Source organism: Embiotoca jacksoni, unplaced genomic scaffold (genome assembly GCF_022577435.1).
Source record: "Embiotoca jacksoni isolate LCO1_2020_lvr unplaced genomic scaffold, fEmbJac1.0.p SCAF_20, whole genome shotgun sequence".
Classification (NCBI taxonomy): Eukaryota; Metazoa; Chordata; class Actinopteri; family Embiotocidae; genus Embiotoca; species Embiotoca jacksoni.
In genome coordinates this window covers 9733477-9759495 of record NW_027185341.1, presented here as the reverse complement: position 1 = coordinate 9759495, position 26019 = coordinate 9733477, and the positions used below count along the sequence as shown (strand labels likewise).

The following is a 26019-nucleotide window of genomic DNA, read 5'->3' as shown; positions in this document are numbered from 1 at the left end:
TTGTCCTCCATGATAAATTAAAAGAGCACACAAGAGGTGCAAAAAGCTTCACATGTGGTTGTCTAATTGTCACTGCGACACAAAGGGATTAAACTCTTCAGCACCGACTGGGCCTCTAAACTCTGCCCAAAAAAATTACGTTTTGCACAAGATGCCCATAGAGAACAATATTACATAATTGCTCAGCTTACCTTTTTTCAACAGAAACATATAAACACAGGAATAATTATTCTGTGTAAATTTAAGTTAATTAAGTAGCTAAATGACTATTTATTCACTGGCTAAATTAGTGAGTAGATTGGGTGTTTTAAATTCCATGTACACGTGTCTAGTTTGCCATTCCACGAGATTTGTTTTCTTTGTAGGCAATTTATTTGACACTAATTGCTTAATTTTTCTGAAATAATAATAGTATTATTCATAGTCTGTGCAACCAAGCATTTAAATGTAATTCCAAATAGATATAATTGCAATTTATGGCCATCAACCTGCATTCAATAACCCATAATGAGTGAAAATAAAAGCATATCGATAGAAAATTCTAAATATATTATTAAAAAAAATAATAACAGTGTAAAACAGCACACACCTGCTCATTTAAAGCTCCACAATTTACAGTGCATGTCAGATACAAAAAACAACATCAGGAAAAGCCAGAAACTCTTTGTAGACTCTGTGATTAAATTGTTCCAAGATTTAGATCAAAGCGAGGGCATAAACCGTCTCTGAAGCTTTGAGTGTTTCCAGCAGCACAGTGGCCTCAAAAACTGTGTAATGGAAAAAGAATTGGCTGTCTGGCCAAACAGCAGGAAGGGCCTTGATCAACGAAGCGACCAGTGAACGTTCACTCGAAACAGAACTTCTGCAAAGACGGGGGAACCAGGGGAGACATTTGGCATAAATACATCCTTATATTAAAGCATGGTGGTGGTAGCGTGGTGCTATTGAGGTGCTCCTCAGCAACAGGGAGACGGGAACTGGTCAGAACTGAGGGAAGGATGAATACAGCCAAATACAGAGAGTTTGGAGGTTGAAGAAAAACCTGCTCCAGAGAGAAGTTACCTGACACTGGGGCAACAGTTCCCCTTTAAGCACTGCAATGACGTAACGCAAACAGCCTGGACAAGTCCGGACCGGCTCCTGACTGTCCAGTCGCAGTCAAAGCCCAGACTTAAACCCCAGTGAACATCTGCCACTTCCCTTCCATTCTCACACAGCCGAAGAGGAGACTTGAGGACTTATGGCCCTATTTTGGTTCCCGGCGCAATGCTGTTTTTTTGGGGGGAGCGAAAAGATTAGAAACTCTTTTTTTAGAGTACATATGAAGAAATTAAAATACCTCCATGTGCAGTTTCTGGGGTAAAACGTATGATTCCTTTGAAGCAGAGGGACTATTTCAAAGGAAAGTACAAGAAACTCAAAATGGGCTATTTGTTTTTTAACAAAACCTTGTGTTCTTAATAAGGAGACATATTTAATGATGAACATAAAGTGACAATACTTTCAAATAACTTTGGATTTGTCAAAAGACGTGTGGCCTGTGGGCTTTTACAACATGCATGGAAATATTTATTAGGAAGAAAAACACGGGAAATGGTTCAAATTATTATAATCCTTAAAAAACTTTATTGATACAGTACTTTTCAAAACTAGGTTACAAATTGCATTAGATGGTATTATTAAAACATTACAGGGCTGAGGCAAATAAAAGTGAGAGTGGGGGGAAATCAGAGCACCTGGAGAAAACCCATGAAGTCCCCTTTGAGTAGACCTTTCTTCTAAATGTGGTGAGCCCTAAAGCCGTAGAGGCAGGTTTGGGCCGAGACTCCCCAGTGACTCTCAATCTGTAGCTTCACATAGGAGAACAAACTTCTGGAGTCTGGTTTCTGGACGGAGACAGAAACACGAAGAATGAGAAACATCAGAGATACAGCTGACAATGTTGATGCGCCCGCCATCTACAGTATGTGGAACATGTGGTGTTAGCATGGTTTGTATCATAAATAGCAGCTCCGCCTTTAAGGTACACTTCAATTAAAGTAGTTTGTTTGTCTTTATATTGATGTACTTAGAAGCAAACAGTTACAGCCAAACTCCCATTTTGCAATATTTTTGAATGTGCCCAATTTAAAAATTGAAATAGGAGTCACGTCATACATACAGGCAACTTGAAGGTCTGAAATTCTTTACCGCCCTTTTGATATCCCAGTGTTCCCAAATAGGTGCCTTCATCATCCAATGTTGTCATTCCCTAAACGTTAAGAGGTAAAAGGGGGTCAGCTGAACAGGTCATTGTGCACTGTGGGGACATAAAGACAAGATCTTCAGGTAATCTTCAGGAGGAAGAATAAAAAATGTGACTTACATAGACAGAAAACTCCCTCGGTGCATTTTCCTTGTATTCAAAGGAGGCCTGGTTTTTGATTATGTGTCCAAGCGTCACATGAGTGATGGAGATCGGGTGGGACAGGGACATGAATACATGTCCCTCCTCCCCAGTAAAGCACCAACAGGCACCATTACGTAGTGTTGAAGTTGCCTGAGGGGAGAAGATTCAGTATTGTAGTCTTCACCGTTCATAATCAAATGAGTTCTTTTGCATGTTGTTTTAAATCAGTGTCATTACAATTGGCTTTAAGAGCATGGCTGTTTAATCTCTACCTGGATCAGTCTTCCTACTTTTACTGAATGCCTCAAGTATAATATCTTTTCCCAATAACGGTCAAAGGGTTGTTGGAGCACATGCGTCTCTGCAGCAATGATTGCTATTTCTTCCGCCTCTCTGACCAGCTGCAATTGATGCTCGACATCTCCGGGCTCAATATGCAAGGCTGCAATTGCTGAAGCAAAAAAAAAAAAAAGAAACAAGTTAGAAATATGTTATTTTTTCCTTAAATGCTGGAGAACTGTGTGAAACCTGCTGCCCAATGTTTTACTCATGCATCAGTATAAATGATTGTTAGTAGTAGTAGGTCACTTACCGAAAAACAGGTAGAAGAAGATGAAGAAAGTGAAGGCGTTCAACGCGTTAGACGTTTTTGGAGCTACGGAGATAGAGAAACCAAAAGTTTAGAGCTTCATAACAAAATAAAAACATCTTTCTTTGATAAAATGCTGTCATTACAGGCAGTGCTGGAAGACGTATTTAGATCCTTTACTCATGTTAGGACACTTAAAAAGCGAGAAATACCTCTACGGCAGTGTGAAATAAAATACTGTATTGCAAGGAATAGTTCAGCATGAAAAATCCTTCTAACGTAAAAGTAAGTTTTGGCAGTAAAATGTAATTAAAATATTAAAGTAAAAGTCTATGTGGTTCAGTCCCTCTGACAGATATATTATATCAGTCATTGTTTAATACATATAAACACAATTTGTTTCATTTAAAAGTTTGATATGTGTCAAATCTTCATCCGGAAAGTTAAGAAAAGTACAATATTTCCTTCCGAAATGTTGAGTCGGAGTAGAAAGCATCAAAAGTGTACTTGATTAGAGTACTTGAGTAAATATGCATGAACGTTCAGTGGTACTTTCCACTGGTTACAGGAGTCCTTACCCTCGTTTTTTCTGGCCTGAGTAGTTGCTGTTTTAGGGGTCCAGTTCAAAGGGGATGGTAACGTGCACGTCTTCTTATGATCCAATATCCGATAGACTATATGTCTTTTCCTGAAGTACAACAAAACAAAACAGAAGTTAAAAAAGGCTGGTGGATTTGAAGTGTGGCAGCAAGTGTAGACAACCGTTGCAGCAGCGTACCTGGTTTTCCTCTTTGGGCTAATTTCCTCATCGGAAGAATATTCTTCTACTTTCCGGAAAGACCTTCTTTCCATCAGGACTGGAAAATGAGAGAAATGTTGAAGCAGTTACATGCTTTTTACCAAACATGGTTTCATGCAGTTTCTTTAAAACAGATTTATGGCAACTAACTGGCAGCATGTGTGTTTATTGGGTCCCTTGACTTACAAATTCAATAACATTTATAGAAATAAGAAATACAATGCCAAGACAACACACAACTACAGGGCACAAAATCACATTACATGTCAGTTGACTGAGGTGCTAAACAATAAGTTTGCAGCAACCTCGTACATATAGTGTCGGCTCTCCTGTCCTGCTGGTAACTTACCTTTTATTTTTTTGTGGTGGGAGAATTAATCCTGTGAATTAGAATTAGTTTAAACCTGCAAAGACAAGAGGATATAGATTTTGTATGTAGTTGAAGTGTATCTAAGCGTCTGACCGGCGTAAACACACCAAATTCTTGTTTAGAAGTTTGGCTGCTCAGTTGTGACATCACTCACCTGAACATTCCAACATTTGGTAATGTAATAAAATGTTGGGCTATTTATTTAAATACATTTCTTATTTCAGACTAGTAGAAACTAAATAAAAAAAAAAAATGAATACATATGCATTTTACTATTAGTCTTTTTTGCATCTGTATATTTCTCCCAAATTCACCAAAAGTTAGCAATCTAACTTATGATGCATTTAAATGTGTATTAACTTTTAAATTGTTTTTTCTCTGGATCTGATCAGATATTGTGCCTGTAAATAATGGCTTATAATGAAAATGCATGCAATTTTAAAACGAAGGCCATTTTCTGAAAATGATTTTCTCAAGCTCTGAATCAGAAATCTCCACTTAAGCAACACTTACACCAAACTTTACAGTTTTATTACCACCTGTATCTTGAAGGTTTTTACAGAGGGGTTTGTTGATACAAGACTGTTTTAAGGTCTGGGACCATTTTAAAAGCATAAAAACTCTTGGGTTGAAAATCTACGTCTCATTTTTAAGGGTAGACTTGGGTGGAAAAATGCTGTTTGGGTTGGGGAATTTTTCATTATAATACCATGACGAACCGACTGGCCAAGTCATTTCCATCTCTCTGTAATAGATTCATAAAACACTCGCAATGCTTACGTGCTGATGTTTACTAAATAGATGGTGCGTTCCAGATGTTTTTTTGAGTGCATCACTTTGTTCACACTGTCAAGTACAGAAACCTGCAGTGAACTATAAGTACCAGGATGATGCACTCAAAACGCTCCAAATAAAGAAGTGTGAAACTCTGGACACTTTCCACCCTAAACGGCCGCCATCTTGGCTCTGTAGAGGAAGGGGGCGACGTAAAAAATGTTGGTGTCTGAGGAAGCTGCAGCTGTTCCTGAACGCCACACAAAAGTATTTCCTTTTCACTAAGTACCACCATAATGCTGCTAAACAGAAACCGTAGTGTTTATTGTGTGTTAAACAGAGGGCACAAAAACACGTTAATTTCTGGGTAAAATAATTAAAGCTGCAGAGAGTTTGGCGGGTGATGTGTTCACATGATGAGGTTATTTCCGGTCGGTGCAGAACGACAGTGTGTGATTTGAAACACTACCATGTTTAAATTCCTGCACCACACTAGGAAGAGTCCCAACATGAAAGCACACTATTTGTTAGTGTACTAAGGGAAGTATGTCATTTGAAACACAGGAATAGTTTTACTACATACTAGTTGTGAGTCTTGGCGTGTAGTATGGCACTTCTTAGCCATATTCTAGCTTTTGGCTGCCAAGCAACTTACCCAAACACGTCAGGGTTACAAGCCTTGATCAAATCTATCTTGATAGCAGTTCTTGAAAGTAGAGGTAAGACATTTATTTCCTCCACAACATCTATCTTTACTCCAACGTCTGACCACAAACCCCATGGTCATGTTGTTTGGATCTTATAAACCTGCAGGTTTACCTTGTTTGTCTGATGTGGACTTCAGTGTAGTAGCGAAGGAATAGATTATTGGGTGCATGCGTCCTGGCCAGGAAAGTGGAGACATACTTATTATGTGGACAGGGATTTAAAACAGCTCATTAGGACTGTTGTTGGATGTTTTCACATCTCTATTACTGATTAGCAGTCAGTATTACTTAATGAAGAAAATATAGAGCTGTACACCATTTTAACTGCAGCTCTTAACTTACAGATTTACAGTGAAAACACTAACCTCAGTGGATATGAAGGTGTCGACCCAGCCAAACAACTAGCAGAACGTTTGTACCATGAATCCAAAATGCATTCATCATGCGTTTTGCTATTTTTGTGCTAATTTCTGCTTCGGGCCTGTAAAGTGGCCTGAAGAGTGTGCATAGTACTGAACTGCTGATCAGCAATGGCTCTCTTGGGATGCCAGTTAAGAGACTGCACTCAGCAAAGAGAGAGAAAGAGCCCTCAGCACTTTGTGAAATAAGAGTTGAGTACATTTTGCATGATGTAAATTTATACTTGCGGTTTTATTTGCTAATGCCTGGATGACAAAAAGTCAGACAGTGTAGCTGTAGTGTGGCTTTCTACAGTATATTTATTTTTTTCTCTTGGCATCCAGTAGTTTTTCACCTAATTTTAGGAAATTCATGACATGACTGGCAGATATCTTGTGTGACTTGTGAGTGACTTTTATGCGACTTGGCATTCATGATGATGATAACTTAATCTCACGAGGGCAGTCAAATCTGGGCTAAAAGCATAGCTACTGCTTTAAATTTGATGTACAGTAACTCATTACTGTCTTCCACAGAGTCTATATTTCCGTGTCAGCCCAGTCTACTCCATTTATCCTTGCATGATGTCAAAGACCTCAGTGACCCAGTTCTTAATAAATTTAGAGGATTGTGCACATGTGTCTTCAGGCAACAGGAATGGAGCAGCAGCAGTGAATGAACTGTTCTTAAATCTGTTTAGCTTGTGCCTATTATTAACAACTGAGGAACACAAAGTGTTCAAAACATTTACACACTTAACAAGAATATGAATTCAACACTTTTGTTTTTGCTTGCATTTTTCTGAAATGTCGTATTTTCTAAAATCTGTGTCAGTGAGCTCTTCACCTTTGCCAAGATAATTCATCCCCCTGACAGCAGCCGCACATCAGGATCCTGATTAAACAGCCTGATTATTGCACAGCTATGCCTTGGACTGGTCACAATAAAAGGCCTCTCTGAAATGTGCAGTTTAATTGTGCAACACAATGCAACAGATGTCACAACCTTTGAGAGAGTGTGCTATTGAAATGCTGACAGCAGGAATGTCCACCAGAGCTGTTGAACTGAGGAGAGCCTCGTCACTTTTCATTTACTCAGCTAGTGTTGGAGAATCTGCTTTGAAATGGTTCGATTATGAAACAAGAAGTAACCTATCTTTGGAGGTATTTAAGTCACAGCAACACAATAGTTTTGTTGAAAGTAGAAAGCTACACTACCGGCTCAGAAAAAATAGTTCAACAGCTCCCACTCACTTAATTTGGTCAGACTTTGTTTTATGTTTGAATTCTAATATTTTGAAATTCTAAAAGAATAGACACATATGGCTAAAGATATGCATTTTTCCTGTGGGTGGATGAGCAGAAAAACACTCCTCTTCGTTGACTTTGCAAAGTTGCTGGATATTGGCAGAAATTGAAGCACACTGTCCTACACGCTGATCAAGATCATCCCGAACGTGCTCACTGGGTAACATGTCTGGTGAATATGCCGGCCGTGAAAGAACAGGGATATTTTTAGCCTCCGGGAATTCTGTGCAAATCCTTGCAACATGTGTCCGTGCAGTATCATGCTGCTAAATGATGGTGGCCGATGAATGGCACGACGATCGGTCTCACGACGATATCTTTGCGCATTCAAATTGCCATCAATAAAATGAACCTGTGGAGATATGGACTTTTTACTGGGAATTCATGAATGTCATAAACAGGGGGAATTAACAAAATTAATTCCGTCCAAACACTTTAACATGAATATTTGTATTAATATGGCATATTTCTAGCTAGCACCCCCACAGCGCATGCTAGCAAGCTTTGTGGTAAACACTCACAAATGTTGATGTTGGCTTCTTGTTTCATACTAAATAGGGAACACAGAAATCATCTCAAACTCAGTTTTTATATTTATACATTTTCAAAAAGATTTCTTTCAAATATTCTGCTGTCATTGAAGTTTGTAAACAAACTATCTAGTTTTCTTCTTGCATCATTAGGGATGTTGAACAGGTTCCTTCAGATGACTTATAGTACATTGTGAAATAGGAAATTGGATTAAACCAGTTAATTATGGAGATTAGTATCTGTTCTATGAAGGACACAGACACAGAGAAGTCAAACAGTTTATTTAATAAGAGAGCACATAATTTACATCACTCATTGTCTTCAGTTGACAAAGGATAAAAGCATCACTTTTCCACTGTAGTGTAGCTCCAGGTTTTTTGTCACCCACAGGGGGAATGTAATTGAATACAAATACAATATCAGCCAAGGGCAGACAAACCCCTGACTGGACTGAATGATCAATTATTTTATCATACGACAACCTAATTAAGCAGGTGGAGATTTACACAATGTATTAAAGAATGGTCACTTACAAGTATAAGCACTTATAACATGAATATCCTGAGTGTCTTCATTAGCATGCGTGGAAAAGTCTCTTCTTAACCCTGTGATTCTTGTATACTGAGCTTGATTTGATAGAGAAATATTAAGCGTGCGGGTTGAAATGTCCTTGCTGTGAAGGAACCTGTCTGAAAGACTTTTAAGAGCAAATAATTAAGGCTTGAGTGAGATTAGATTAACAGGAGTTTGTTTAACCACAAATGAAACACATTTATGAGGAATTATAAACATTGTAACAGCAATGGGTTTAGATTTATAGCGCTAAACCCACTGACAATCAACAGACAACTCTATTGTTCTATGCAACGTGTTCAGACTGAAAGCAAAAAAAAATAAATAAAGAATTGTCGTCTGTCAAATTTCCCCCACTGGACCATTTGTGTTTATTTGCTCTGAAACAGTCAATTTCCTGATAGACTTTATCGAGACAGAAACAGATGCTCCAGATGCTAGACATCTGTCAAGTAAAAACCTGTGAATTGAGTGATTTTTTTGTTGTTGTTGTTGTTCAGTTTGAAACATTTCTAATACACCTTTGCATCAGTTCATTCAACCCCGGGGGGATTTTCATCGAATTGTGTCTTTCTTTTGACTCACAACACCTGAGCACACAAATGCAACACAGCATTTACGCTGAAAGAACACAGTATCATTTCCAGCCAACACACTCTGACACTCAGAGAAAGTTACCTGCTCAGCATCATGCAGCAGAGTTGAACAGAATACGTTTCTGATGAAGAAACTTGGAATCTTGGAGCTACAGACAACATATTTGCCTTTAAATCCATATATCAAGAGAATATTGGACAATAATTCATCAGGACCAATGCGACGACTATTTCTTTCTATCTGCTGGTAAGATATTGAAAATTGTGGGTTTGGTGGTATCTTATGTACAGTGACCAATCACTTTACAGACGGAATCAGGGACCTGTGATTGTTTGACTTGAACATACCTGAGCAGATTGGATACATTTTACAATTATATAAGTAATTTTGGTCAATTATTGACAATTATTTTTCAGACTTTCAGAAAGACTTTCCCTTCAAAAGAAAACCAAATACAAAGTTTTTTACAGGCTGAGCAGCTTCATCCGTAACAAGTCAACTGATCTTAATGTGTAAAACTGGTTTGTTATATATTTACGTAGACATTGACGGAGATATAACAGAAATCAAATTTATGAAAACACACAATTTTTTTCTTTTGATAGTATTGAGTTCTGCAGAGGTTTTGCCACAGTCCACTAAACTCCACTCCTCATTCCATGAATGAAACTTTGAATTAAGGACTGGGGCAATTCAGACGTGATGATTAGTTTTGGATTGCAAATCAGATTTACTCTTTATTAACACAGTGTCCAAGCTCTTCCATGAATTACACTGTGAATCTTGCACACTGCACAAACTACAGTTTTGCTGTCTAGATGTGACAAGAGCAAAAATGCAGACCACATTTTAACACTCGCTCAAGCTCAGTTATTGAAATACATTGGAACGGAGCCCAGAAGAATTATACAGTCTGAGGATTATCACTTCCTTTTCTTGTATTCCAAGTCACCTACTGCCAAACTACTACTGTCAAAGCAAAGCAGCAAGCCTCGTCATGCCTCGTGGCTTGTGGGCAGCTCCATCTGCGGCCGGTATGAAATAGCAGACTGAATCTCAGGGTATGAAACCTGGCTTTACTCCACTGCATTTGATCATAACCATTGTTCATTTCTCTGGTGTCTATATACGGTGTACATATGCGCAAAAGCCAGCAGGATACATATATAAAAGGCTCTCTTCTGTGTGATTTTCTCCCACTTTTCAAGCTCCTGCATTCAAAACCTCCCAAATCCAAGAACAAGATTTCTTCAGACGATAGATTGGTTAAATATGCATCAGCCGTGCAATTTTTGCAGCTTGTCTCCTGCTGCACTGGGAGTTAAATCAATAGAGATGCAACAGCTTGGTTCTTACCGGCAACTCCTGTTGGTGCGCTTTGTATTCTTTCTTTTATCTGAATTGAAGCCACAATGATGATGATCAAACTGGCCCCGGGATGACAATAGAGGCTTCAGAGGAGCCTCACAGACCCGATACAAAACACACACACACACACACACACACACACACACACACATACACACACACACACACACACACACAAAATGCTTTTGCTTTTTTTCAGTATTTTGTTAGGATGTTGTACAAATTGATAGCATCGCACAGCAGCGTTAAAAAAGCAGTATTGACATGCGGAGGAATTCAAATATCTGTAAACAGAAGAATTACATTGGCAACAATATCAACATGGGGAATTGATTTTTTTTTTTTTCTCAAGCATTTATTTTGTTCAGTTTTTTTACAGTTTGAAAAATGTTCAAAGCAGGTTTCTAATGTTCTAAGGCTGGTGTTATTCTATATATTCCCAGAAAGACCAAAACCACCAATGTATCAGTCCATCCCCTAATACTTTACAACGTCTCTGTCATGTCTGTGACCTTCAGCCTCATGCTTTATATATATATATATATTTTTTTTAAAGCCTAAATAATTTTACAAAACAGCTTGATACTGTAACTTATTATACAGGAAGAAATAATGCATTTGTTGGGGGGACTATTTCATTTGTGTGTTAATCCCCAGCAGGGCAGTGTAGTGGAGGGGGTGTCAATATAAACTAACTGGTGTGTTTTGATGGTGATGAATGGACATGTGGGTGGCTGTGGCTCAGATGGTAGAGCGGGTTGCCCACTAATCACCAGGTCCTCCTTGCCACATACAGAAGTATCTTTGGGTAAGACATTGAACCCCAAGTTGCCCCCAATGGGAGGCAACTTTAACTTTGCTGTTAAAGCGGTTTGAGGGAAAAAAGAAAAAGAAAAGGTGCCATACCAGTGCAGACCATTTATATGTCAGCTGGTTTGACTTATTGATATATATTTTTTAGAATGGACCTTTATTGTAAAGAAGAATAAGATTATGAGGCTTTGGCTTTGGGTACACACATAATATTTGGAATCAATTTACTGTTGGTTTTGTCTTTTCATGGACTTTGTTGAAAGAAAGAATGATAAAGAATACTGCCAGCATGTCTGGGTGTTTAGACAGAGGACAGCACCGCATTAAAAAATGCAGTATTTGATTACGATCCAAGAGACGCAGTTGGAGTCATAAAGTCATAAACCAATGAGTTTAACAGCCTTTCAGATACTAAAACACTCCTCACACTCATAAGTTGTGGCCAAAGTAGATCCAGATTAAAAGTCTTTGTGGCACGACTGTGATTTTTTTTATGCTGAAGAGCTGCATTTTCTTCTCCAAACAGTGCTGTTGTCTGTTTTGAACACTGCCTTAGTTCAAACATGTTGGGAAATGCAGTTATTCACTTTCTCACTGCGAGTGACACAAGAAGATTGATGCCACTCTCGTATCTGTAATGTAAATATGACAATACAATATCAAGGCAAAGTGTGAAATAGACACGCCAGTACTCGACAGCAAAATATGACGTAGCTATGCTTGGCAATGTCGAGATGTGACAGTTACATATTTTACTGTAGTCGACCAGCGTGTCTAAAACACGCTTTGTGGGCGTGAAAACTTACAAGCACGTAAATCTCATGTGATGAAGGGTCAAGTGACCATGGTGCGGCAACAGAGAACTTGAGACCAAGTTGCCATATCAGGAGGCAGTAGGGTTGGATTGGAGGCATTAATCACAGACTGCCATGCGAGATGATGGAGTTTAAATCCAGTAGGTGACAAATTTAGTTGCTTGTTTTTTCCCCAAACACCAACCATGTATTTTTGCTAATGGTTTACTTTTCCCGTAAGTCACATGGTCAAAACTATGCAGTAGGTTTAATTTTCCTACAAAGAGCTACAGGCCACTACAGCAAAACGTGTAACTGTCACGGCTAGACATCATCAACCATAGCTATCTCATGTTTTGTAGTGGACAGGCGTGTCTATTTCACGCTTTGCCGAGATACTGGGTTGAATATGATGCTTTCATTAATTTAGGTCAAATGAAGGTTCTTTTGGGGGCTTTGAGGTGGATTTTGTTGGACAAAGTCAGGTCTGCAGTTTTCCCCTTTTACACATTGCCGCAACCAGCTGCTAAAGGTAGTTTTGCATTTAAGGTGCATATAGTATCCGTCTTCTCATTAAATTCTTAAACAACAAAGCAAATAACCATATTCCCCAAAATGTCAACCAAATTTTCCAAAACAGGAACATTGAGGATGCTGCAGCTGAAGCCATCATGCATTCTTTTCACTGCAGCTTGACTGTAATATTGTTTCTCTCTTTTGTCTTTAATTAAATCAAACCACTGATGTCTCGATAATGTTGTGTTTACTTCACTTGTGCGTCAGCAGCATTACTCCCCTGCTGTGTGCACATCCCTTTTTAGTCACCAAGAAATTATGGTTTCAAAGACACTTTCGCGTGCAGGACTTCCCAATGTAATAGACAAGAGAGTAAACGTACAAGAAAACCCTAAACGTTGGGAGGCCTTTGTTTTGTTATGTAAGACGCTAACTTCTTTCTCCACATCACAGGAAGTGATGGATACAGATGTGAGGGTGTCTGTTTTGTACACAGTCTAAAACATTAGCAGCCAGCATCTTAATTAGTCCATGCTGGCGCTCACTCAACTTCATTGTCCTCCTTCATTTACAAAAACAAATACAAAATATAACTGTCTTCTTCGTCTGCAATTGAGGGGATGAAGAGTTCAGAGTCCGGTACCAATACTGGATCTCCAACAGGTTCTTCCTGTCCTTTATTCCACCTCTTCAGCTCAGTCATACCTATCAGGGAGACATAAGACAGAGCATGGCTGTAAATCCTCTGAACACTCACACACATAAACACATACTCCCTAGTGTTTGCAGAGCATGGTCTCTTTGGAAACGTCAGTAAAAATAGCACAGATGCAGCTATCAGTTCCTGTGTGCATTGAGAGAGGTAGTGTAGGCACATCTTTTTTTAAACACACACACACATACACACACACACACACACACACACACACACACACACACACACACACACACACAATTCAAGCTCAAATAAATCATTATAGAATGCTTTAGAGAGCATAGTTAACAGGATTGCCTGGTATGATCAGATTAGTGGTGAACGGTGCCTACGGTGTCTCTGCCATTATCCCTCAGGCATTTTTTTTTATACCAAAACATAGTTTATCCTCATACATTATGTATAATCACTTTGGATGAACCAAGTCTCTTCAGGATGGAGATTTTGTAGAGCCACACATACAGCTTTTTATTTAAATTGTTTTATTTTTTACATCAAAATCTGAACTGGCTATATGTTTGGGTTAAACAGAGGAAATGTATGTGTTCTTGTAATTTCTACAAAATTTTAACTAACATCCATCCATCCATTATCTTCCGCTTATTCGGGGTTGGGTTGTGGTGGCAGCAGGTCGAGCAAGTTTTCCCAGACTTCCCTCTCCCCGGCAAATTTGTTTTGCTCATCCTGGGAGATCCCGAGGTATTCCTATGCAAGATGAGATATATTATCTCTCCAGCGTGTTCTGGGTATAACCCTGGGTCTCCTCCCAGTTGCCTCGAAAACCTCCAGTGGAAGGCGCCGAGAAGGCATCCTGATAAGATGCCTGAGCAATATCAGCTGACTCCTTTCGACGTGAAGTATTCATACCTCCCTCCGGATGTCGCCGCTCCTTACCATATCTCTAAGGCTGACCTGACCCAGCCACCCTGCAGAGGAAACTCACGACAGGCACTTGTGACCACAATCTCATTCTTTCGGTCACTGCCCAGAGCTCGTGACCATAGGTGAGGGTCGGAACGTAGACCGACTGGTAAATTGAAGGCTTCGCCTTACGATTCAGCTCCCTCTTCACCGGTCCGGTGCAGCGCCCTTTTTACTGCTGCTGCCACCCCAATCTGCCTGTCAATCTCCTGTCTTACCCTCACTCGTGAACAAAACCCCGATACTTAAACTCCTTCGCTTGGGGCGAGCTCTCCGTCAATCCACCGTTTTCCAGCACATCACCATGGCCTCAGACTTGGAAGTGCCGACCTTCTAAGTGTAGTTAGGCTAATAGCAGTGCTACAGGTAGAGTCAGTGCTCCCAAGTGCTTATGCATTAACACCACTTAAAGGATCATAATGTTCGTAATATATGATATATGATAATATATACCTTCCACGACAGCTTCAGGTGTCAGCACTCACCTTTAGTCTCAGACATTCAACATGACATAGACATTTATGTCCACCTCGATTCACAACTTTTAATTTCTTCACAGCTTACACTCACAACTGTATCTGCATGTTGTAACTCCTCTACTGTTTATTCAAATGAAATGGAAATGGGTCAGATGCAAATTCATTTATTCCTCCACCATTCATCTTTTCTCAACTTTATCTCCACTGTACACAAAGAGTAAACAGCATTCACTCGATGTTATATACACCCGTCTCTGAATAAATTACATCCAATGCATGCAGTGGATACATGACATCAATCAAATCAGACCTATCCTGGGATGAATAAAGGTACGCATGATTGACAGCTGATCCAGCATTTTACCATCTCTTATTTTTTGTCTGCTCTCGACTTCATTTTAATTTTAAACTAAGGAAATATTACAATTTTTTGTCCTCAACCTCCTTCACAAGGACTTGGCGATAAGTGAAATCTGAATGCAACAAAGGAGACCTTCGCTGATTGTTGCACCTTGATGAAATAATTCATTAATCAAAAGGGATGTTTTTTGTTTTTTTTTATGTACAAAAGCACAGGACTATTATCTGTTCCTGCCTCAGGAAAAAAACAAACAGAAGAACCAAAGAAAAGACTGGTCACAATAATGTCATTTGAATAATAATAGCTGTATCTTTGATGTAAATAAAATGCTAATTTTGCTTAGTTAATTTCACCACTTCATTCACACTGAGTGCAAAAAACAATACAGAGGATGCTTGGTTATCTGTATTATTAATGAAACAATAAATCCCAAATATCAAGCTCAATATCTGTATTTCAATATCAGCGTGGTGCTGTTGTTCAGTAGCTATATTTAGATCCCGTCTAATTTCTGGCTCTTTCAGGACGGTTCACGTCAGGTCTTTCCTGAGTAGCATCTATGATTCAGCTTTCTGCACAGACTAAGCATTCTCTGACATAAGCCACACTGAATCCTTCAAATAATTAACATTTTGGCATGTATAACCTTATTTGCTTTCTTTTCAAGAAGGAAGATTGATACCGCTCTCATGTCCATAATCTCAATATGTAGCTGGAGACAGCAGCTGGTTAGCTTAGTTTAGCACTAAGCCTAAAAATGGGGAAATAGCTCGCTAAACTGTCGAAAGGCAGCAAAATCCCTGTTATTGGCACCTTTTAATATTTATCTACTTAATATGTTATATAGCCCATTAAATCTACACAAAGGCTTAATTGTAAAGATGATAGTTTGTTCTTTATGTTTGCTATGAGTTATATATTAGAATATTCGTTAGTGGAGACCTCAGGCCAAACAGCCAGCGGAGGATCCACGCGGTTTCTCTTCGCTGTCAAGAGATAGATCACTGTGCTGGGTCATTAAATTGGTATATGGTTGAACTCTTCGCTAGAAAGCAGATAAATATATTCCTCAAAATGGCACTATTTTTCTACCTTCAGTGACAATCTGGTTCGGATTATCCCGCAGGAAGTTTGGGAATTTTCCTTCTTGGCTGGTCTTGTGATGAGCAGTCTTTTTTCCCTCAAACCTGGCATTATAAAGTCCAGATAAAGATATTCAATAAGTCATCTTAGTAGCAGCAACACGACTGGTGCATTGCACCATGGCATGACGTAGTTTCCATCACTATTTAATGTATCCCTACTGTTTAAAAATATGTAGCACTTGACAAACATGAATAGAAACAGAAAACCCAGACAAGGACCTCTATGGAGACAGGTGGAAAACACTTTTGCCTGCAGGTTACCAAGTCAAATTAGGGGAGGAGTGATCATTAGTTTACATTAATCCAATTTAGAATTTTTGCTTTCTGTACATACAAATATTGGAAGGAAAACTTAACAATATTTGTTTAATTGTTTTACATACTTGCGTAAACACAAACAATACAAATTAACAGATTGTACATGTGTGTTTTTTGGATTCAGGATTCAATGTGTCAGTTTAAATCTGGTGCATGAAACTGGGGCAATTCTTTTTTTTTTCAGATTTTAGTTGCCAGTCCGACCTGGAGAAAATACTAAACATTTTTCATGATTTATGATTAACTGAAAAGTAATTACATCAACCTAAGTTGTCAAAATTCAAAATAATCGGCATTTCTGAACTTTGAGTCATCACTGGCTACATTTTTCCCAACTCTTGGTCTTTGTCTGCTTCTCTTTACTCCCACTCAAGCATTTATGGCATTGTTGTTTTTCACTCCCCACACATCAAATCACACTGACATGCTGTGACCGATTTGTCTTTTTACTTTCCCCAGTGAGTGAGTGTGTTTGGAGTGAGAACTGAGTTGTGTGTATGTATTCACACAAACTCAGACAACAACAGATCAACACAAAGACATATTATTTTATTTTAAATTGTTGACTGAGCCGACAGCTAATCTAGCATCTTTGTGAGTCAGACAGATCAGTACATATGCAAATGTGAGCATGCTAACATTTTAGTTTGTTGGTTTGCATTTGCTAATACACATACTAACTTGTACTTAAGTCTCCCTTGAGATAGTGAGATCCTAATCTGAATGCAGTTTATCCCATTAAATACATGTAACATAATACACAACCCTCAGAAAACAATATATCATGGAATAAAAGAACATTATGCAAAAAATAACTTAAAATATAATTGTTAATAAATAGTCAAATATATAAAAATTCAGTTAAAACAACTACACTGAAAAGAATGAAACTTAGCTCGCTAAAATGCCCCAGTGTTACCATGTTGTAGATTTGGTCATGGAAGTGCATGGGAATTTTTCCAGAAGCCAGGAGCAGAGAAAAACAAAAGTACTACCCAGTTCAAAATTGACCCGGGAAACACAGTGTGACTTAGTGTTGGAGTGGGTTTTTGTGTTTAAAACTGACAGAGATGAAATGTAGGCAGTTAGTTCATGATGGAGGGATTTGTAACTGAATTTGTTGCTCCTGTCTTATAGAGAATGAACCAAACCTATAATTAATGACGAACCTCGAACTCACAGGATGGTGAAATACCTTTAAGAGTTGTGTTGCCTGCATTTCGATGTTATACCCCCATTTTGTGTCAATATAAAAAGCCAAATATAATTTGCCAGTCCTCAGCACGACTCAATTTTATTAACAAAATTTATGACGAAAAGTATTCATTTAAAGCCCCCTACTGCTAATGCTAGGTGAAAGGAACAGACAGAGAGAGGGAGGTTGAGAGATTGGAAATGATCATTTAAACTGTTTACTGAGGAGAGTCCATCTGTTGTATTACTGCAGAGTATTGGGGACATGGACACTGAGCCTTTTCAATTAAATCTGTGATAGAGGAGAACAGCACGTGTAATCATAGTAACATACACAAAGATGGCCACAGCTGTCGCTTCAAAATGTTTACAAGATTGCACAATTAGAAAAATACAAAAATGTGATGTAACTGTTTCTTGTTTTTGCTTACTAAAACTAATTATCAAATGACTAGGATTTGGTTAATACTAATGTATGTTTGATGTTGTATGTGATAAAAGTATCACTATAAAACAGTGTTATCGGCATAAAGATGGACATTACAAGTCTTTATAGAGGAGACAACATTTTTCATAAATTCTAAGAAGAATTGGTCCAAGTAAAGAGCTTTGTGGGACGCCATATGTTCCAGGTAAAAACTTAAACACTGCTGTCTTTCCAAAAGGTAATTTTTTCATCATCTCTTTCAAACACTTTTGTTAAGTCAATGAGAAAGGATTCAGCATTAAAAACAAAGTAATTACAGTTTCTTAGGTATTTGATTTGATAGCACTCGCCACAAGAATTTATACTCTTAGGACGATGAATATCCAAATTTAATAGTGATCTATACAATAGTAGGGGTGGTGGACATGACCATCTACTGAAGACTGTAAATTTGTAACAAATACAGTTAGACACTGCTATTTATATGGACATAATTTTGCCATTGTATATCATGAAACAAATATCAAAAATGCAAGGAGCCCTTGATTTAAGAAACAAACAAAAACTGCAAACAGAAGTCGCCTTGAGTCCTGATTTTGCTGTAATATTTTGCTGATAGTACTGGACAGTCTTTCCACAAAGAATCCACAGTTTTTCACCTAACATCTTTCTCTCCTCTTCCTTTTTCTAATTTCTGTCTATGTGTTTATCTAACACACTGCTACTGTCAGAGATGCTGTTCACGCTTGGACTCCTTAATTACTTTTAAATGGCTCAATCTAATATTAGTTTAGTTTATGCCAAATATCAGATTGACCTATTTTTTTTTAATAATTTCTTTTAGCTTTCTGCTTGTTAAATTCACCTTTTTCTCTTTCATGTTTGTTACAGTGGATGGACAAGCTTCTCTAACCCTTGAGAGAACATTCTGTATTATAGGGACACAATCAGCATACTTTAAAATGTCTAGCTCATTCACTCCTATTGTACCCATTCAGCATATTTTATTTATTCTTATATTTCTTTATATTTCTTCTGGTAGAGGTGGGACTTGGGTCAAGTTTTAAAGCTGGCTGTACCAAAATCAGGGAGTGAACCTCTGTTCAGGCTTAAGGTCAAACATTACTCTACTGTCTGTCACGTTTTCAACCATAAACAAGCAGTTCTCTGCCTCCTCTGTCTCCCTGTTTGTCTCCTCAGACATCTGTGGATGTAGACATGTCTCGGCCCCCATTTGATTATTTGCATGAGAGATAACATTTGAAGGCATGTAAGTGTTTTGAGTGTCCTCCTTGTCAGTGGACCGAAAACAAAAGCAGCAATAACATGAGGTATTTCTCTATTGTAAAGTACGTTTTAAGAACTGTATTAATTGGATTGCATTTTTACTGTTTATGCAACTGCTGCGTAGATAATGATGTAAGTATACTTGGGTATGGAACATTGTTGTGATGTGAACGCTGGTCAGTGGTGAAGTGGGGAAATCATAATTGTGCAAAATACAGATTAATTGTACCTTGTGTGGTAGCGCCCTTAAACTATATGCAGCCAAGTCCGACAATCTACTTCAGAAAGTGGAGGATTTTTGTGGTCTGTCAACATCTTGGTGGAAATTTTTCTAAAAACCTTTTTCACCTTCCCTTCAGTTGAATCAGGGAATAGTGGGAAGATCGTGTCAAATTTCAGACATTTATTGGAATTAAATACATTTCATAAATTATCATTAAGTTTTGTTTTGACAACAGAATGCCCCCTGAACAATGCCACCCACAATAAGTCCAAGTGTTCCCATCACTTCACTTTATTAGGATAGTAACTTACATTCATGTCCTCGACAATTGCCCAAACCAAAACCACTGCTTCATACTAAAATTCAATGATACACATTATAAGTACTTGCCGATGTATGTCCTCAACATGAGTAATACAAGTGCACACACAGACACAGATTTGGAGAGAGAAAGAGACAGAGAGGGGAGGCATTAATTTTTGTGAGAGCACATCAGTGCTGATGCATACTGATACTTTTGTGGTAAACACAATTCAAATCAAGTAGACTTGGACATAAAAGTTAACAAAATATTCATAAAATATTCAGTGATGATAAGCCTGGATAGCTCAACGCCATTGCCAGACAGAAATGTTGGTTGTACACTATTGGTTTTGGACCATTTTGCACAATGCTTATCATTTTTCTTCCACTCTCATTATTTTAAACTTATTGTTTTCCAGTCTGATTTAATTTGGGGAAGACAAAAAAAAAAAACAATTAGGATATCTGGTTAGGTTAGGTTGTCAAAACAATTTGTTATCTCTACTTCTGTTTGAAGGCCCTGAAAGCTTTTGTATTTTCTCTACACGCTATGACACCCTGAATGAATACAGAATGTGCTGCCAGAATTACAAAAGTTTTGTTTATTTTGAGACATTTCTGCTTTTTGTCTGTGCTTTTATGTTGAAGTCGGCGGGGCTCAGATGTGAAAAGGTCATTATATGCCTTTACTTGCAGCAATCACATTTTGTGTTTAATCTATAAAACTTTCAATACAAGTTTGTACTCGGTTTGTTACTAACTATGTAAATAAAAAAATTCAAGTTTAAAAGTAATAAATGTCTGTTAAGCGACTGAGGAAGGCTGTGGCTCACTGATGAAAGGCCTCGCATTTGTTCAATTACAAACTGGTGGCGTTCTTGGGAAAAATCACAGTGGTGCACAGTTAGTGATGCCTTGCCCGTCACCCACCAGTGGTTGTTCTGCAAGAAAGGGTAGTCTTAATTCTTAAAGCAATGGCTCCTTAAGGCTAGCAACATTTTTTCATTTCGCTGACAATTGTTGCTTTCATATTGGACTTACTGTCCACTGTGCACATCAAGTCAGGAAATTGGCAACTGAGACTTGAAATGCTTCAGAAAGCCTACAGTGATGAAGTAATGAGCTGGCTGAGGTGTATTGCGTGACATTTGTGGTTCCAGAGGGGCAGAACATCACTGTCCAAGACTGAAGAAGGCGCTTCAGGTCAGGACTGTAACGAAATGAGTTTCCTTTGATATTTGCAGGGTCGTGCACCATGAATTTGTCCCCGAGGGTCAGACTGTCAGCACGGAGTTCTACTGAGGTGTCCGAGAGAAAACATTCGGTGCAAACAAACTGAACGGTGGCGCGATGGCACTTTGGTTCTCCATCATGATAATGTGCCCGCAACAACACAATCGTAGCTGCCCACCAGCCCTACTTGCTTGATTTTGCTCCTTGTAACTTTTCTTTCTTCCCCAAAAATTTGAAACAAAATTGCTGTGCTTCAGTGTTCACGTTTTAAGTCCATTATGAAATCGTAATTGCGCGCGTAACCGTGGTAAAAAAAAACCTGCGAAACTCAGGTGCTGACGTTGATCAAGTGACGTAACTTCAGATATGTACTCTCAAAGGTTATAGCGTCCCACTGCTCCTTGATGTCACGATGCTGTGTTCCATTCAGGTACATCAGCAGCTGTCCCTGAGTGTTTTGATTGCCATTCATACATATTTTAAAAAGCAAAAAGGTCCCAGGCAAAAACATTTGCATTCTCATTAGCTGATGATTAATGTAGAAGTCATGGAAAATAAAAGAGAGAATTTTGATCTTGTCAAACTTGTAATGTTACAAAAGAAACAAACTTCAGAATTTGGTCCAACTGATGACGTTGGCACTTAATGACGCAATCCTGGAGTGTCGACGCAATCCTTCAAAACATAAAATGCTCGTTGGGCTTGGAAGTAACGTTAATATTACTTCAGACATGTTAGCATTAAAGAGTATAACACTACAGCTAATGCACACTGTGTCAACGTGTGAATAAATCCAAAACTTAATAGACCTGTTCTCTGGATCTGGTTCCTAAGTTGTTTGGACAACAACTGCTTTAGCAAAATTGTTATATATATTTTTGCCTTGTTGTGTGAAGCTTGGACTGTTTTTCTAGCTCTCAGCTTCAAAACTTAAAACCAACATCTTTCCCTCTTTTCCTTTTACAGCATATCAGGTCAGATGCCACTGGGCAAAAAAGTAAAGAAGATGAATCTTCACTTTCTTTATCAACAGCAGCTCAGGCATAAATGTTGGGGATATTTGGTGATAGCGGGCTCAGACAGGCACATAACAGTATATTCACGTGTGTTATCCTCCTCCAGAGGATCTATCCTTATAAGTTGGAGGGGCTTAAAGCTGCTGACTCTCTTCCTCGGCCCCGGAGGCTCGCTGCGATGGAGTCGTGTTCTGTTGCTGTTTGAATAGCAGCAGGCAGAAAATAGAAACCTGGATGACTCTGCTCCCTCACCCTTCAGTCCAGCTGTTCATTGGGCACCTGTTGACTTGAGATTGTTATGCATTTTGGCTCCGTGCCCTTTCACTGATGTCTCTCTTTCTTTACCCCACGGCCTCCCCCTTGTGTTCCAGCAGACATAACCCCGCTTCCCTCAGTGGCAGCAGCCAAATCACCTCGCAGGACACTTGGCAGCAGCCGTCAGGCAAAGAGGTGCATGCTTGCCCTCCTTCTTTGCCAAGGCCTCATCATCAAGAGCTCATCAGACACCATAGGTGGATCCTAATATGCTGAGGAAGTACGGGCTCACGGACTGAGTGGTTTCCTCTGCTATTTCTTGTAACTCCACACGTGTAAATTATTCAAATAGGTAAAAAAAATGTTTAAAAAAAAAAATCACACTTCAGCTTGCGTACTTGCAGCATCTTTTAAGATTGTATTTTTACGGTGTATTTAAAGTGTTGGAAGGCGTCTTTAGCAACCAAAATTGACTGCAAAGTGATGCATAGTAGCAGTGGAAGGGTTTAAATCTCCTGCACAGCAGAGACGGGAGAAATCTGTGTAGGGTAATTACTGTACTTATCAGAGTTGTTACTGTGACGTGTGTCACACACTCTGGACCATACTCAACTCTGGATGGCAGCTGATTCACATTTGGAACAGATCCCTCCAGTTCTGGATGAAAAAGGGCCGCAGAGTGTTCCATGTGTTTAGTCCCTGGCGTGATATTGGCTGAATGTCGGGGTTACAAGCACCATGAGAAAGTGTTTCTGGTTACAGCTTCTGTTTCTGCCTCCCCCACTGGCAGGACACAACGGACCTGGCTTATCCCGCCGAGCTTAACACACTGCACACACACTGGCTGCTTCTTATCTGAGGCTTGCAGCACCACAGGCCTCATCCACACATGGCATACCACCGATGCACACAGACCACTAATAATGTCTGTATGTCGATATTCTGTGTGTATGTGCGTGTGTGTGTGTGTGTGTGTGTGTGTTTGTGTGTGTGTGTGTGTGGGCCTCTGTTTACACATATGTTCTGTCAATCGGGAAAATTTACATTTCATTTACATTTGTCAATCCACAATCAAATTATTCGCTCCATGAATTTTATGGTATCTATATTCATAGCGAATATGTGTAATTTCAAATTTAACATGATGGATTAGAAATGTAAAATTTTCCCAGACATTTGCTGATATACAGTATTTATCTAAATTCAAATGTTTTCTAATTTATTTCAGTTTGCCGGCTGCTCTCAGGGTAGACGGGTTCCTTTCTCGAGTGCAGAAGTTTAAAAGTTGTAAATTTCCAAATGACCCAAATTCACTGCATTGTCATTGCATCCTCATCGTTGTAGACCCGAGGTTAATTTGGAAACTATTGGGACAGCCTTTAACCAATCAGCATTGACAACCACAACCTGTATTTTGTGCACAGAAACCTTACCACCAATGCCAGTGTTAAAACTACTTCAGCATCATCGCACTGAGCCACCCTCACTGGTCATTGATTGGTCCGCCCTTCAGAGTGGCTTATAAAACTTAATGCAAACAGGGTTTTCAGACTGCAATCACACCAAAGGCTGTGAGCATTAGTCAGGTGTAGCCAGGCCACTCGGATTTTAAAGTGACCCTTATAGGGCCTCAGAGGAAACCATGTATTGGGACTGTTTGGAACTCTGTCATTGATATCGTCACTCTACTGTTCACTCTGCTTTACATTCATTGAACTGGCAAAACACACGGTGGCTTTTATTGTGAAGCAGTCACTGGAAAGCCCTAACAACCTGGGTTTTTCTATTGTTTATCGTAAAATGATATTTTATTGTTTCATATCAGTCACAATAACAAAGAAAACTGACGTATATATACCATATTTACAATATATAGTAGGGCTGTCACTTTTTCCCAAAAGTTACATTCAAATGAGTATCGAATGACGTGCAATTTGTTCGAATGAATTAGTATATACAACAATTCAAATATAGAAGCATAAATACAGCTACCTAAATACAATCTCTACATTTATACATATATACCTAAAATATTTTATTTAAAAAAATATGTACATAATGAAACAATTGCGTTGTTCCAAATGACATACTTCCCTTTGTACACTAACAAATAGCACATATAGTGTATAGTGTACTTGTAGTGCACTGAATGTTTCTGTACTGAATGTGCACTGTCACTTGACAGTGTGAACGCACTTATTCACTCAAATTAGTGAGTGTTATTACGCAATTTGGAACAGAGCAAATACCTACACTTCCATACAGTACATGTACTGATGAACCTTTAGTACTAGTTACAGTAGTTACTACTAATTATGAAAGTATGCCGACTGTCCGTTCTGAGACACACAAAGGAACCTGCTATTGTACATGTGCATACTGTAGGAAAGAAATGTTTGAGATCTGCAATTATAAGTCAATTAACCACTTAGTCAATTATTCAGGCAACTGAATAACTGTTCCAGATAGTTTGAGCAGGTACTGATAGTGACTGTTAATCAGAAATCTAACTTTCCCCGGGGCCAGCCATTGTGTGCCACGCACTGTATAAAGTCAGGTAATGGTTGCTCACGGTTACAGTGGTGGTTAAAACAGCACGAGTTTGCTTGGCCATACTGCAAACACATACACTGGTTGCTTCTCTGTAACAAAGTAGCTGTTAAATTAGTGTTTACTGTGGTTTTAAACTTCAGGTGTTGCACAATCAACCAGCATTAATAGTTATAACAGGATGTCACAGTTGGTTGGTGGTCTTTGTCAACAGATGCAGGCATGAACTATAAATGAAGCATTTCACCTTAAGTCACCGCTAAATTGGCAAGTGTGGATTTCTATGCAAGAACTTGTAGTGAAAAAGCCCAAAAAGCATCAAACTAATGATTAATAATGTGCTGATTTTAGGTGACGATGGGTTGCAATTTACAGTCATTAAACTGGGACTAATCTTCTAATTAAAGTATACAAAGAATGAGATTACTTTTTTCTTGTGTTAAAAAAATGCTTATGATTTCAGCTGTCTCAGTATGTTTATCACAAAATCAAAACGGACAATTTTGAAAAACGTATGAATATAATTTCCATCCCAGCATATGAAATTTCATGACCAGTTGCAGCGCGCGCAGATAAACACAGTGTGCCTCTGTGACGCCTCTGTAGATTAAATCTTTTGAAAGAACCAATGGATTATGGGAATTTATCGCCTGCTGGTAACTGGATGAGACAGATAGGTCATGAAAATGACAAATTACAGCGAGATGGAAAGTAATCAGTGGTCTGCTTTGTTTTTTGTTCCTGTAAATGGCTTTTTTTGTGATGTCAAAATTACAAGTAATTATCCTATTGTTTATGAGTATATTACATGTCACCAAACCTATGATATAATGTGTGTTAGCTCCAAAATAATGTCCATGTCGCTGTATTTTGTAGTGTGTGTCTGGATGATCCATGTCCTTGCACAAAAAACCTACCTTAGTTCACAAGTCAGTGTCACATTGATGAACATTTCATAATTATCCCTAATAGGTATTTAGGAGAACTTACTCTGGATCTAATATCATTTCATTTCATATGATAAATTAGGGTGTTTGAGCATGCTATGGAGAGATTATGTTTTGGT

At 38.7% G+C, this 26019-nt stretch overlaps 1 protein-coding gene across 1 annotated transcript in view; it reads right to left on the bottom strand.

Annotated features, from left to right (window-relative positions):
- Nucleotides 1-8152: 8152 nt before the first annotated feature.
- LOC138202280 (urotensin-2 receptor) overlaps nucleotides 8153-26019 on the bottom strand; it is a 58532-nt gene continuing 40665 nt past the window's right edge. Inside the window, exon 4 of the mRNA XM_069156163.1 lies at nucleotides 8153-13231. The gene's annotated coding sequence lies outside the window, so the exon portion shown is untranslated. The remainder of the gene's footprint in view (nucleotides 13232-26019) is intronic.